Source organism: Triturus cristatus, chromosome 12 (genome assembly GCF_964204655.1).
Source record: "Triturus cristatus chromosome 12, aTriCri1.1, whole genome shotgun sequence".
In the NCBI taxonomy this organism is placed as follows: Eukaryota; Metazoa; Chordata; class Amphibia; order Caudata; family Salamandridae; genus Triturus; species Triturus cristatus.
This window is the reverse complement of record NC_140595.1, coordinates 660268026-660282887: the sequence shown is the minus strand read 5'-3', so window position 1 is coordinate 660282887 and position 14862 is coordinate 660268026. Positions and strand designations below refer to the sequence as shown.

General features: G+C 48.1%; 6 non-coding genes across 6 annotated transcripts; 2 read left to right on the top strand and 4 right to left on the bottom strand.

Moving 5' to 3' along the window:
* Nucleotides 1-469: 469 nt before the first annotated feature.
* Nucleotides 470-551, bottom strand: TRNAS-GCU (transfer RNA serine (anticodon GCU)). The gene has a single exon. It is a non-coding gene; the product is annotated as a tRNA-Ser (tRNA).
* A 412-nt stretch (nucleotides 552-963) lies between these two features.
* On the top strand, nucleotides 964-1058 carry TRNAI-UAU (transfer RNA isoleucine (anticodon UAU)). Its single transcript has 2 exons — nucleotides 964-1001; nucleotides 1023-1058. It is a non-coding gene; the product is annotated as a tRNA-Ile (tRNA).
* Nucleotides 1059-2207: 1149 nt separating this feature from the next.
* On the bottom strand, nucleotides 2208-2279 carry TRNAT-UGU (transfer RNA threonine (anticodon UGU)). The gene has a single exon. It is a non-coding gene; the product is annotated as a tRNA-Thr (tRNA).
* A 589-nt stretch (nucleotides 2280-2868) lies between these two features.
* On the bottom strand, nucleotides 2869-2950 carry TRNAS-GCU (transfer RNA serine (anticodon GCU)). The gene has a single exon. It is a non-coding gene; the product is annotated as a tRNA-Ser (tRNA).
* Nucleotides 2951-3362: 412 nt separating this feature from the next.
* Nucleotides 3363-3457, top strand: TRNAI-UAU (transfer RNA isoleucine (anticodon UAU)). Its single transcript has 2 exons — nucleotides 3363-3400; nucleotides 3422-3457. It is a non-coding gene; the product is annotated as a tRNA-Ile (tRNA).
* A 1824-nt stretch (nucleotides 3458-5281) lies between these two features.
* Nucleotides 5282-5363, bottom strand: TRNAS-GCU (transfer RNA serine (anticodon GCU)). The gene has a single exon. It is a non-coding gene; the product is annotated as a tRNA-Ser (tRNA).
* Nucleotides 5364-14862: the final 9499 nt, after the last annotated feature.

Here is a 14862-nt window from a genome sequence, read left to right as displayed (position 1 = left end):
TGAAGACCATGCTTAAGGCACTTTTTTTGTAAGTGTGAAAAACTACATTTTCATATGAGAAAATAAGAGTTTTCGCATTCAAGACCATACCGATAGCTCTAGTTAGTATGTCTGCAATCAGTGACATATAGAGAACCCACTTATTAGAAGTGATCTGTCTCTGTGGGGCAGACATATGTTAACAGTCATTCATTTGAGAATGCCTAAACTTTAGGAGTAAGAGCTGCTTTCTTATCAATCTATTTATCCAAACTGGTTAATAAGCCAGGAGTGAGTGAAAGGCAATCCTCTGGAAACTCCATGAAAGATCTAATTTCTATTACGCACAAAATACTTCACTTTATTTGACATATTTGTTAAAATGGAACAGTCAGATGATCCCATCTAGCGGATCCTGGCTCTGTCTTGAAAGAGAGTGTAATTATACTACAAGAAATGCTGGCCATCAAAAGAGACTCTGATGGCTTTCCGACGAAGGTGGGATTCGAACCCACGCGTGCAGAGCACAATGGATTAGCAGTCCATCGCCTTAACCACTCGGCCACCTCGTCTGCCCTACAGCCCCATCTGAAACCTTGCTTCACAAAAGGTACTGAAGTGTCAATATACTGTACCTAAAAAAGAAAAAAACAGCTGAGGCAAGATCTCACATTCCACGTCTTCCCCCAATCAGGGACCTACATTTCATTTTTGGGAAATTCTTATTATGTGCTAATTACAAATATTCATAAGATTCCCCGAGACTTTGTCAGAACTGTCAAGATATAATTCTATGGGGTTTTGAATAGACAGAGCATATGTTATAGGACAATTATAGAATCTATTCCGTTTGGACTGTATTTTTAATAGTCATGATAACATGCTAGCATGTGAGTCGATCTTGCACAGTGAATGATGGAGCAGTGTCTGTCATCTACTTGGTCAGCTGTAGATGGCTCACCTGGGGAGATGTGAAAAGAGAGAGCTCCAGTGGTGCAATCGGTTAGCGCGCGGTACTTATACAGCAGTACTTGCACTGAGCCATGCCGAGGTTGTGAGTTCGAGCCTCACCTGGAGCAGCCGTGTTGTTTTTCATAAACCATTTCACAAAAAGTAAAGTTTAAACTCAGAGTATGGACGGCCCTTGCTAGAGAGTCTTTACTTCTTATAGGATCTACGTGTCCTACTCCTCTGGGTGCCAAATATCACATATCCTCCGCGATGCTCAGTTTAAACATTCCATGATGTGCCATCTTGCATTTCATGCAAACACCACATCAGTGCATTTAAAAATACATTTGTAGAATAATAAATATGATGAAAACAGTGTTCTCACATGATAACCATAAACTGAAGAGCTGCAAAAAATGCTGTTTCAGCTACTTACAATAAAAGGTGACTCGAAAAAACTAGCAAAAGAAGAGCATCATCATATTAAAGGTTCTATTCACCAGCTTGAGTTGCACCATAGCAGCTTATGGTGCTTTTCTGCTCAGAGTGTGCCTCCAATCCCACATTCATTTTTAATTTCTTTGCAGTTTAAAAAACAACAATTACTGCTCGAAGTTCACTTTTCAAAACCATTCAACCTATTAAACGTATTTCTCTAACCTATGAATGTGGTCCATGTTCACTTTTCCTCATCTTCATCTCGATACTCCTTTCCCAGAAACCAGGTTCACTTCTTCATTCAACCCACCCATCCAAAGTCACCAAATCTTTGAAGCAAGTCTGCCTATTCTCCCTTTCTCTCTATGTACAAGATACCTTGTATCATTTGAATGGACAGCAGGAGAGAAGGATATTTATGGTGAGTGGGGGTGGGGTTTTGAGGAGTAACCTCATTTGCCTAAGAGCCGGGGTATCTGGGAAAAAAAGCATTTTATGGGGGAAGACTTTCACATCTCCTTGGTGAAATTTGTAGGGCCTTATAACATCCTTTCTGTGGATGCAGATTCAGTCGGAACAGAGGTCCTAGTCCTCGCTCTGCCTTTCAAAGGAACTGTAAATATGCATGGCTTATTTGGCTTTGCCCGGCAGGGTGAGAATGGCGTTTGTCAGGCGTTCGGAAGGGGTGAGGCAATAATTTATAATTCAATGATCTTCATGATATTTTCTTGATAATATGAAAGCAGGAAAGGGAAGCTTGGCAATAAGCAATCCTAAAGCAAGGTGTGACTCCAGGGAAGAATGACTTGAAAACAACATACAGAAAGACTCATGTAAAAAGGCCCTGATGAGGCTTGAACTCATGACCCCTGGTTTACAAGACCAGTGCTCTGCCACTGAGCTACAAGGCCAGTCTGGACGCAGGATGTAAATTGCAACATGTATTCTTACTGAGGTATGAATATATCTATGATTTTGAGACTCTGTATGGAAACGTAGTTGCATATGAATGTCCACGTGCGCGCACACATTGAAGACCATGCTTAAGGCACTTTTTTTGGAAGTATGAAAAACTACATTTTCATATGAGAAAATAAGAGTTTTCGCATTCAAGACCATACTGATAGCTCTAGTTAGTATGTGTGCAATCAGTGACATATAGAGAACCCACTTATTAGAAGTGATCTGTCTCTGTGGGGCAGACATATGTTAACAGTCATTCATTTGAGACGGCCTAAACTTTAGGAGTAAGAGCTGCTTTCTTATCAATCTATTTATCCAAACTGGTTAATAAGCCAGGAGTGAGTGAAAGGCAATCCTCTGGAAACTCCATGAAAGATCTAATTTCTATTACGCACAAAATACTTCACTTTATTTGACATATTTGTTAAAATGGAACAGTCAGATGATCCCATCTAGCGGATCCTGGCTCTGTCTTGAAAGAGAGTGTAATTATACTACAAGAAATGCTGGCCATCAAAAGAGACTCTGATGGCTTTCCGACGAAGGTGGGATTCGAACCCACGCGTGCAGAGCACAATGGATTAGCAGTCCATCGCCTTAACCACTCGGCCACCTCGTCTGCCCTACAGCCCCATCTGAAACCTTGCTTCACAAAAGGTACTGAAGTGTCAATATACTGTACCTAAAAAAGAAAAAAACAGCTGAGGCAAGATCTCACATTCCACGTCTTCCCCCAATCAGGGACCTACATTTCATTTTTGGGAAATTCTTATTATGTGCTAATTACAAATATTCATAAGATTCCCCGAGACTTTGTCAGAACTGTCAAGATATAATTCTATGGGGTTTTGAATAGACAGAGCATATGTTATAGGACAATTATAGAATCTATTCCGTTTGGACTGTATTTTTAATAGTCATGATAACATGCTAGCATGTGAGTCGATCTTGCACAGTGAATGATGGAGCAGTGTCTGTCATCTACTTGGTCAGCTGTAGATGGCTCACCTGGGGAGATGTGAAAAGAGAGAGCTCCAGTGGTGCAATCGGTTAGCGCGCGGTACTTATACAGCAGTACTTGCACTGAGCCATGCCGAGGTTGTGAGTTCGAGCCTCACCTGGAGCAGCCGTGTTGTTTTTCATAAACCATTTCACAAAAAGTAAAGTTTAAACTCAGAGTATGGACGGCCCTTGCTAGAGAGTCTTTACTTCTTATAGGATCTACGTGTCCTACTCCTCTGGGTGCCAAATATCACATATCCTCCGCGATGCTCAGTTTAAACATTCCATGATGTGCCATCTTGCATTTCATGCAAACACCACATCAGTGCATTTAAAAATACATTTGTAGAATAATAAATATGATGAAAACAGTGTTCTCACATGATAACCATAAACTGAAGAGCTGCAAAAAATGCTGTATCAGCTACTTACAATAAAAGGTGACTCGAAAAAACTAGCAAAAGAAGAGCATCATCATATTAAAGGTTCTATTCACCATCTTGAGTTGCACCATAGCAGCTTATGGTGCTTTTCTGCTCAGAGTGTGCCTCCAATCCCACATTCATTTTTAATTTCTTTGCAGTTTAAAAAACAACAATTACTGCTCGAAGTTCACTTTTCAAAACCATTCAACCTATTAAATGTATTTCTCTAACCTATGAATGTGGTCCATGTTCACTTTTCCTCATCTTCATCTCGATACTCCTTTCCCAGAAACCAGGTTCACTTCTTCATTCAACCCACCCATCCAAAGTCACCAAATCTTTGAAGCAAGTCTGCCTATTCTCCCTTTCTCTCTATGTACAAGATACCTTGTATCATTTGAATGGACAGCAGGAGAGAAGGATATTTATGGTGAGTGGGGGTGGGGTTTTGAGGAGTAACCTCATTTGCCTAAGAGCCGGGGTATCTGGGAAAAAAAGTATTTTATGGGGGAAGACTTTCACATCTCCTTGGTGAAATTTGTAGGGCCTTATAACATCCTTTCTGTGGATGCAGATTCAGTCGGAACAGAGGTCCTAGTCCTCGCTCTGCCTTTCAAAGGAACTGTAAATATGCATGGCTTATTTGGCTTTGCCCGGCAGGTCTTGCCCGGCAGGGTGAGAATGGCGTTTGTCAGGCGTTCGGAAGGGGTGAGGCAATAATTTATAATTCAATGATCTTCATGATATTTTCTTGATAATATGAAAGCAGGAAAGGGAAGCTTGGCAATAAGCAATCCTAAAGCAAGGTGTGACTCCAGGGAAGAATAACTTGAAAACAACATACAGAAAGAGTCATGTAAAAAGGCCCTGATGAGGCTTGAACTCATAACCCCTGGTTTACAAGACCAGTGCTCTGCCACTGAGCTACAAGGCCAGTCTGCACGCAGGATGTAAATTGCAACATGTATTCTTACTGAGGTATGAATATATCTATGATTTTGAGACTCTGTATGGAAACGTAGTTGCATATGAATGTCCACGTGCGCGCACACATTGAAGACCATGCTTAAGGCACTTTTTTTGGAAGTATGAAAAACTACATTTTCATATGAGAAAATAAGAGTTTTCGCATTCAAGACCATACCGATAGCTCTAGTTAGTATGTCTGCAATCAGTGACATATAGAGAACCCACTTATTAGAAGTGATCTGTCTCTGTGGGGCAGACATATGTTAACAGTCATTCATTTGAGACGGCCTAAACTTTAGGAGTAAGAGCTGCTTTCTTATCAATCTATTTATCCAAACTGGTTAATAAGCCAGGAGTGAGTGAAAGGCAATCCTCTGGAAACTCCATGAAAGATCTAATTTCTATTACGCACAAAATACTTCACTTTATTTGACATATTTGTTAAAATGGAACAGTCAGATGATCCCATCTAGCGGATCCTGGCTCTGTCTTGAAAGAGAGTGTAATTATACTACAAGAAATGCTGGCCATCAAAAGAGACTCTGAGGGATTTCCGACGAAGGTGGGATTCGAACCCACGCGTGCAGAGCACAATGGATTAGCAGTCCATCGCCTTAACCACTCGGCCACCTCGTCTGCCCTACAGCCCCATCTGAAACCTTGCTTCACAAAAGGTACTGAAGTGTCAATATACTGTACCTAAAAAAGAAAAAAACAGCTGAGGCAAGATCTCACATTCCACGTCTTCCCCCAATCAGGGACCTACATTTCATTTTTGGGAAATTATTACTATGTGCTAATTACAAATATTCATAAGATTCCCCGAGACTTTGTCAGAACTGTCAAGATATAATTCTATGGGGTTTTGAATAGACAGAGCATATGTTATAGGACAATTATAGAATCTATTCCGTTTGGACTGTATTTTTAATAGTCATGATAACATGCTAGCATGTGAGTCGATCTTGCACAGTGAATGATGGAGCAGTGTCTGTCATCTACTTGGTCAGCTGTAGATGGCTCACCTGGGGAGATGTGAAAAGAGAGAACTCCAGTGGCGCAATCGGTTAGCGCGCGGTACTTATACAGCAGTACTTGCACTGAGCCATGCCGAGGTTGTGAGTTCGAGCCTCACCTGTAGCAGCCGTGTTGATTTTCATAAACCATTTCACAAAAAGTAAAGTTTAAACTCAGAGTATGGACGGCCCTTGCTAGAGAGTCTTTACTTCTTATAGGATCTACGTGTCCTACTCCTCTGGGTGCCAAATATCACATATCCTCCGCGATGCTCAGTTTAAACATTCCATGATGTGCCATCTTGCATTTCATGCAAACACCACATCAGTGCATTTAAAAATACATTTGTAGAATAATAAATATGATGAAAACAGTGTTCTCACATGATAACCATAAACTGAAGAGCTGCAAAAAATGCTGTATCAGCTACTTACAATAAAAGGTGACTCGAAAAAACTAGCAAAAGAAGAGCATCATCATATTAAAGGTTCTATTCACCATCTTGAGTTGCACCATAGCAGCTTATGGTGCTTTTCTGCTCAGAGTGTGCCTCCAATCCCACATTCATTTTTAATTTCTTTGCAGTTTAAAAAACAACAATTACTGCTCGAAGTTCACTTTTCAAAACCATTCAACCTATTAAATGTATTTCTCTAACCTATGAATGTGGTCCATGTTCACTTTTCCTCATCTTCATCTCGATATGTAACGCCCTGAACGTCTCAGGATCGTTTAACAGACACGACAATGAGGACGCAACCACTAGTGAAGGGTTAGTTGTTTTAATGAAGGCAAATATAATACAAAGAATAAACAAGTTATAGTCACTGGAATCCTCCAGGCTAAGTACGTTACCAGCCCACAGCACGGATGGTCCTAACCGTCCTCTGCATATACGCCGGTCCCGGCGTATGCCAACAGAGGGCAGAAATGAAATGGCCGACAATGCCAATCGGTAGGCTGTGAGGGGCACGAAGAGTGTTGGGGAGAATCGAGGAGTCAGGGAAACACCCAGCCGGGGTCTCTACCTGAAGGGAGCAGCCGCTCAACCTCTTCCTCAGACTGCACCGGGACGCGGAGTCACCTCCTGGTGATGCGTCACCGATACCCCAATCACAAGCAAGAAGACTGAACCGAGAGCAGCCGCTCGATCGATCCTGTGGACTTCCGAGTCTGTAACGCGGCAAACACCTCCTGGTGTGCGTTACAGCTGGCAGTCCCTGTGTCTCTGGTCGGGCTGGGAGTTACGACTCCAACCAGCAAAAGCGCCACTGCGCTTGGACTCAGCCGAGTCAAAAAGCGAAGCTCAATGGTTGACCGGTAGAGCTTCCGGGTCCTTCACAGGTGACGATGGGGCAAGACACGGCCCAGGGAGTAACGACTCGACCTACCTCCGTTCTTGCCTTACTGGAACACTGCTCTTCACGAAGCCGGTACGTCGGTGTGAACACAATATCCGACAGCGTTGTACCTCCCGGTTCCTCCCTTTATAGGGCGTGTTTTCCTTGAGTTATGTAACAGCTCTCCTGTTTACATAAGGGCGTGTTTCCTTGAGTTATGTAACAGCTCTCCTGTTTACATAAGGGCGTGTTTCCCTTGAGTTATGTAACAGCTCTCCTGTTTACGTAAGGGCGTGTTTCCCTTGAGTTATGTAACAGCTCTCCTGTTTACATAAGGGCGTGTTTTCCTTGAGTTATGTAACAGCTCTCCTGTTTACATAAGGGCGTGTTTCCCTTGTATGACAGGAATTCTTGACAGTACATCCTCCCTCTCAGCGGCTCCCCACGGGTCCAGCGCTGGCAGGAAAACGCCGATGGAACAAGGAGACCAAGCGCGGAGCATGAACCCCTTCAGCCGGTTCCCATGAATGCTCCTCCGGGCCATAGCCTTTCCACGCAACCAGGTACCACAGCTTCCCCCTGCGCCATTTGGACGCCCGTATGCCCGACACTTCATACTCCACCTCCGACTCCACGCATACCGGCCGAGGTGTCCCAGACGGCTTGGAGGGTGCTGGTTTGAGCAATGATACATGAAAGACAGGGTGTATCCGCAATGACTGGGGCAAGCACACCTTCACGTTCACGGGACCCATACACTTGGTAATTAGATAGGGGCCCATGTACTTGGGATGGAACACACTGTTCTTTCGAAACCTCATGTTTCTTGTGGATATCCAGACGTAGTCTCCAGTGCGGTACAGTGGCCCGGGCCTTCTCTTCCTATCTGCCGCAGCCTTGTATCTTCTCTTGGCCTCTATTAGGACAGCCCTTGAGCGCATCAATGTGTCTTTTATGTGTGCCACCCTGTCCGCTGTGGCGGGAATCCTGTCCTCTCTGAACGGATGTAGAAATGGCAAGAACCTGGGATGTTGGCCATAGTTGCTATAGAACGGAGATGACTGTGTGGAGCTGTGAGTGGCGTTGTTATAGGCTATCTCTGCAACCCATAGCAAGTCGACCCATTCTTCCCTGCCCTGGTCCACAAAACATCGCAGATACTGTTTGAGCGTTTGGTTCAGGCGCTCGGTTTGGCCGTCCGTTTGAGGGTGGTAGCTGGTGGACAGGGCGGTCTTAACATGCAGCGCAGTGCACCAAGTCTTCCAGAATTGCGCAGTAAACTGCGACCCCCGGTCCGACACGATCACCCCAGGTAATCCATGCAGTCGTACCACATTCTTTAGGAGTAGTGACGCCAATTCCCCGGCCGTAGGGACTCTCTTGCAGGGGATGAAGTGCCCCATTTTCGTCAAGTAATCCACCACCACCAGTATTGCCGTCATCCCCTGGTCTACCGGTAGGCCCACCACGAAGTCCAGTGATATGCTATCCCATGGTCTATCCGGGGTTGGAAGTGGATGTAAGAGCCCTTGGGTTCGGCCATGGTCGGCCTTCATGGTAGCACACGTAGGACACTCCTGTCCCCACCTCCTGACATCCACTCTCATGGTTGGCCACCAGAAATGCCGTCCCATGCTAGCCACCGTTTTTTCAAAGCCCAAATGACCTGCGCATGGAGAGTCATGGCACCAGATGAATGCTTGTTTCCTTAGCCTAGGCGTGGGTATCAATAGGCACCTGCCCTTCAGGGGTATCCCGTCCTTCAGCTGCCATTCTCTGTGACTGAGGAGCCACCTCCGCCATGCGAATGACCTGATCCCTCTCTTTATTCCCCTCAGGAAAGTATCCGGTTGAATAACCCCCAATACCATCCTCGGGGAAATGATGGAACGCTCGGTCGCAGGCAATGGTTCCTTAACTGCAGATTGACGGGACAGGGCGTCCGCCTTTCGGTTTTCCGTCCCCGGCCGATATGTGATGCGGAAGTTGAACCCCGCAAAGAAGATCATCCACCACAGCTGCCTGGGAGAAAGGTGTCTAGTGGCAGTCATGAACTGTAGGTTCCGATGGTCCGTGTACACCGATACCACATGTCTTGCCCCCATCAACCAATGCCTCCATTCGGTGAAGGCGTCCTTGATTGCGAGAAGCTCCTTCTCCGCAATATGGTAGTTGCGTTCGGCGTCGTTGAGTTTGCGGGACATGTACGCAACGGGATGAAGCACCCCTGTGTCGTGGTTGCGTTGGGACAAGATAGCCCCCAGCGCCACATCCGACGCGTCCGCTTCCACCACGTAGGGGAGATCCGGATCGGGGTGAGCCAACACCGGCGCCTTACCAAAGGCGCTTTTCAGGGCCTCAAAGGCTTTGTTCGCTTCAGGGGACCAGACAAACTCCTTGGACTTCCTCAGTAGCTGTGTGATTGGGGCCACCACTCCTGAAAATCCATCTATGAACCGCCTGTAAAAGTTGGCGAAGCCAATGAAACTTTGGACGTCCTTCACGCTTTGGGGCACCGGCCATTCTTTCACCGCCTTGATCTTTCGTTCTGCCATCTCCTGTCCCTCTGGACTCAGCATCACTCCGAGGAATTCCACGGATGTGACGTGGAAGTCACACTTGCTGAGTTTACAAAACAGCATGTTTTCCCTCAGCTTTTGGAGCACAGCTTTGACGTGGTGTACGTGCTCCTCCACACTGGACGAATAGATGAGGATGTCGTCGATATATACGACCACGTAGATATCCAACTCCTCTCTGAATACCTCATTCAAAAAGTACTGAAAGGCTGCCGGGGCGTTGCACAGACCGAACGGCATGACGAGGTACTCAAAAAGGCCGAACCTGGTCTTAAAGGCGGTCTTCCACTCGTCTCCGTCCCTCATGCGCACCAGATGGTATGCCCCTTTCAAATCCAACTTGGTGTAGATACGAGCTTTCTTGACCTGTTCCAGAAGTACACTGATGAGAGGCAAGGGGTACCGATTTTTTATGGTTATCGCATTCAATGCCCTAAAGTCCACACAGGCTCTCAGCTCCCCATTAGCCTTCGGGATGAAGAAGAGTGGCGAGGCGGCCGGAGACTTGGACGGGCGGATGAATCCTAGCTTGAGGAGTTTATCCAGGTACCCCCGGAGATGCACGTTTTCAGGCTCCGTCAGGGCATACAGCCTGCCGCTGGGAACGCTGGCCCCTGGCACCAGGTCGATCTGGCAGTCAAACTGTCTATGTGGTGGTAGCACTTCCGCCTTCACCTCATCAAATACATCCTCAAAACTGTGATAAGCCTGGGGGAGAGCCACATCTTTTTCTGCCGCTGTAGCCACCGTCTGACTCCCGCTCTCATCTGCGTCAAGGGATTCGTTCTTATTCCACAATGCAGGATGCAATACGGTGACGTCATTTCGATGCGATGTGTTGGCCAATCCACAAAGGGGTTGTGTTTCAGTAGCCACGGCAATCCCAATATGACGCCATATTGGGGCGCTCGGATGATGTTAAAATCGATTTGTTCCAAATGGTTCCACCCATATCTCATCGGAAGGACCCCCGTGTGCTGCCCGATGGGCCCCGTCACCAATCGCCTTCCGTCTACAGCATAGACGTCTTCGGGTACAGCTTTGGGAAGAAGCACTAGCCCTAGCCTGCATGCCTCGTTGTGGTCCATAAACATGCCAGTGGCCCCTGAATCCACCATGGCCACAACGGGTATCCACTGGTCATGCACTCCCACGTGCACCGTGATAAACAGGTGTCGTTGTCCCTTAGTGACCGAGTTGGAAAGTGAAGGGATGGATGAGTGACTCCGAGATGCCCCTTCTCTGGTCTTGGAGTCCTCTAGTTTTCCGCCGGTATGTCCACCACGGCTGTTACCGACCGGTTGGCCCGATAACGTGACGTCTTCGGTTTGGCAGGGCATTCACGTACGTAGTGGCCTTTTTTGCCACAATATAGGCACAATCCTTGTTTACGGCGTGACTCTTTCTCCGTGGCTGTGAGGCTCGCTCGTATTGCGCCGATGTCCATGGGTTCTCCCTTGGATGCGGTGGAAGTTTCAGGACTTCCCACCGTCACATAGGATGGAAGGGATTTTCCTTTTCTCCCATGATCCCCCTTTCTTTCACTTAGCCTATGTTCCAGCCGTAATACCAGGTTGATAAGGCCCTCACATGTCTTGGGTTGAGGGTCAATATGAGCCACGGCGTCCTTGAGCTCATCGCACAGCCCTTGATGGAAGAGCGCCGTCTGTTTAGCAACAGGCCACTTGGTTTCCGCAACCAGCCTTCGGAACGCGTTGAGATACTGCACCAGGTCGTTGGATCCCTGTCTCAACTCAAGCATTTCACGGTCCGCCGTGTACGAGTCAGCCCTTCTGTCGAATACCTTCAGGAATTCCTCGCGAAAAGCACCCCAATCACATAAGAGGGGGTCGTCCCTGCTCACCAGAGGTACGGCCCATTGTGCCGCGTTTCCAGCCAAATAGGATATAAGGAAAGCCACACGAGCCTGACTCGTGGGGAACGCCTTTGGTTTGCACGATAAATGTAGCGCCACTTGTGTGAGGAATACCTGCACTGTGTTAGGATCCCCACTGTACCTCTCTGGTGTCGCCAAGGGGATGGCTACCGGCATTTCCACTACTACCGCAGGGGTCTGATTCGTGAGGGAGGTGCTGGGCGTGAGCGGGTCCAATTGGATAGCATCCAGTCTGGCTTTTACATCGGCTGTTTCTTGCCTAGAGGCAGCCACTTCAACTTGCATGGCCGCTAAAGCAGCCAGCACATCATCAAGTGTTGCCATGTCTGTTATCGACCGGGAGACAGTTAGTGTTATTACGGTCGGATATTTTGTAACGCCCTGAACGTCTCAGGATCGTTTAACAGACACGACAATGAGGACGCAACCACTAGTGAAGGGTTAGTTGTTTTAATGAAGGCAAATATAATACAAAGAATAAACAAGTTATAGTCACTGGAATCCTCCAGGCTAAGTACGTTACCAGCCCACAGCACGGATGGTCCTAACCGTCCTCTGCATATACGCCGGTCCCGGCGTATGCCAACAGAGGGCAGAAATGAAATGGCCGACAATGCCAATCGGTAGGCTGTGAGGGGCACGAAGAGTGTTGGGGAGAATCGAGGAGTCAGGGAAACACCCAGCCGGGGTCTCTACCTGAAGGGAGCAGCCGCTCAACCTCTTCCTCAGACTGCACCGGGACGCGGAGTCACCTCCTGGTGATGCGTCACCGATACCCCAATCACAAGCAAGAAGACTGAACCGAGAGCAGCCGCTCGATCGATCCTGTGGACTTCCGAGTCTGTAACGCGGCAAACACCTCCTGGTGTGCGTTACAGCTGGCAGTCCCTGTGTCTCTGGTCGGGCTGGGAGTTACGACTCCAACCAGCAAAAGCGCCACTGCGCTTGGACTCAGCCGAGTCAAAAAGCGAAGCTCAATGGTTGACCGGTAGAGCTTCCGGGTCCTTCACAGGTGACGATGGGGCAAGACACGGCCCAGGGAGTAACGACTCGACCTACCTCCGTTCTTGCCTTACTGGAGCACCACTCCGGAACACTGCTCTTCACGAAGCCGGTACGTCGGTGTGAACACAATATCCGACAGCGTTGTACCTCCCGGTTCCTCCCTTTATAGGGCGTGTTTTCCTTGAGTTATGTAACAGCTCTCCTGTTTACATAAGGGCGTGTTTCCTTGAGTTATGTAACAGCTCTCCTGTTTACATAAGGGCGTGTTTCCCTTGAGTTATGTAACAGCTCTCCTGTTTACATAAGGGCGTGTTTCCCTTGAGTTATGTAACAGCTCTCCTGTTTACATAAGGGCGTGTTTTCCTTGAGTTATGTAACAGCTCTCCTGTTTACATAAGGGCGTGTTTCCCTTGTATGACAGGAATTCTTGACAGTACATCCTCCCTCTCAGCGGCTCCCCACGGGTCCAGCGCTGGCAGGAAAACGCCGATGGAACAAGGAGACCAAGCGCGGAGCATGAACCCCTTCAGCCGGTTCCCATGAATGCTCCTCCGGGCCATAGCCTTTCCACGCAACCAGGTACCACAGCTTCCCCCTGCGCCATTTGGACGCCCGTATGCCCGACACTTCATACTCCACCTCCGACTCCACGCATACCGGCCGAGGTGTCCCAGACGGCTTGGAGGGTGCTGGTTTGAGCAATGATACATGAAAGACAGGGTGTATCCGCAATGACTGGGGCAAGCACACCTTCACGTTCACGGGACCCATACACTTGGTAATTAGATAGGGGCCCATGTACTTGGGATGGAACACACTGTTCTTTCGAAACCTCATGTTTCTTGTGGATATCCAGACGTAGTCTCCAGTGCGGTACAGTGGCCCGGGCCTTCTCTTCCTATCTGCCGCAGCCTTGTATCTTCTCTTGGCCTCTATTAGGACAGCCCTTGAGCGCATCAATGTGTCTTTTATGTGTGCCACCCTGTCCGCTGTGGCGGGAATCCTGTCCTCTCTGAACGGATGTAGAAATGGCAAGAACCTGGGATGTTGGCCATAGTTGCTATAGAACGGAGATGACTGTGTGGAGCTGTGAGTGGCGTTGGTATAGGCTATCTCTGCAACCCATAGCAAGTCGACCCATTCTTCCCTGCCCTGGTCCACAAAACATCGCAGATACTGTTTGAGCGTTTGGTTCAGGCGCTCGGTTTGGCCGTCCGTTTGAGGGTGGTAGCTGGTGGACAGGGCGGTCTTAACATGCAGCGCAGTGCACCAAGTCTTCCAGAATTGCGCAGTAAACTGCGACCCCCGGTCCGACACGATCACCCCAGGTAATCCATGCAGTCGTACCACATTCTTTAGGAGTAGTGACGCCAATTCCCCGGCCGTAGGGACTCTCTTGCAGGGGATGAAGTGCCCCATTTTCGTCAAGTAATCCACCACCACCAGTATTGCCGTCATCCCCTGGTCTACCGGTAGGCCCACCACGAAGTCCAGTGATATGCTATCCCATGGTCTATCCGGGGTTGGAAGTGGATGTAAGAGCCCTTGGGTTCGGCCATGGTCGGCCTTCATGGTAGCACACGTAGGACACTCCTGTCCCCACCTCCTGACATCCACTCTCATGGTTGGCCACCAGAAATGCCGTCCCATGCTAGCCACCGTTTTTTCAAAGCCCAAATGACCTGCGCATGGAGAGTCATGGCACCAGATGAATGCTTGTTTCCTTAGCCTAGGCGTGGGTATCAATAGGCACCTGCCCTTCAGGGGTATCCCGTCCTTCAGCTGCCATTCTCTGTGACTGAGGAGCCACCTCCGCCATGCGAATGACCTGATCCCTCTCTTTATTCCCCTCAGGAAAGTATCCGGTTGAATAACCCCCAATACCATCCTCGGGGAAATGATGGAACGCTCGGTCGCAGGCAATGGTTCCTTAACTGCAGATTGACGGGACAGGGCGTCCGCCTTTCGGTTTTCCGTCCCCGGCCGATATGTGATGCGGAAGTTGAACCCCGCAAAGAAGATCATCCACCGCAGCTGCCTGGGAGAAAGGTGTCTAGTGGCAGTCATGAACTGTAGGTTCCGATGGTCCGTGTACACCGATACCACATGTCTTGCCCCCATCAACCAATGCCTCCATTCGGTGAAGGCGTCCTTGATTGCGAGAAGCTCCTTCTCCGCAATATGGTAGTTGCGTTCGGCGTCGTTGAGTTTGCGGGACATGTACGCAACGGGATGAAGCACCCCTGTGTCGTGGTTGCGTTGGGACAAGATAGCCCCCAGCGCCACATCCGACGCGT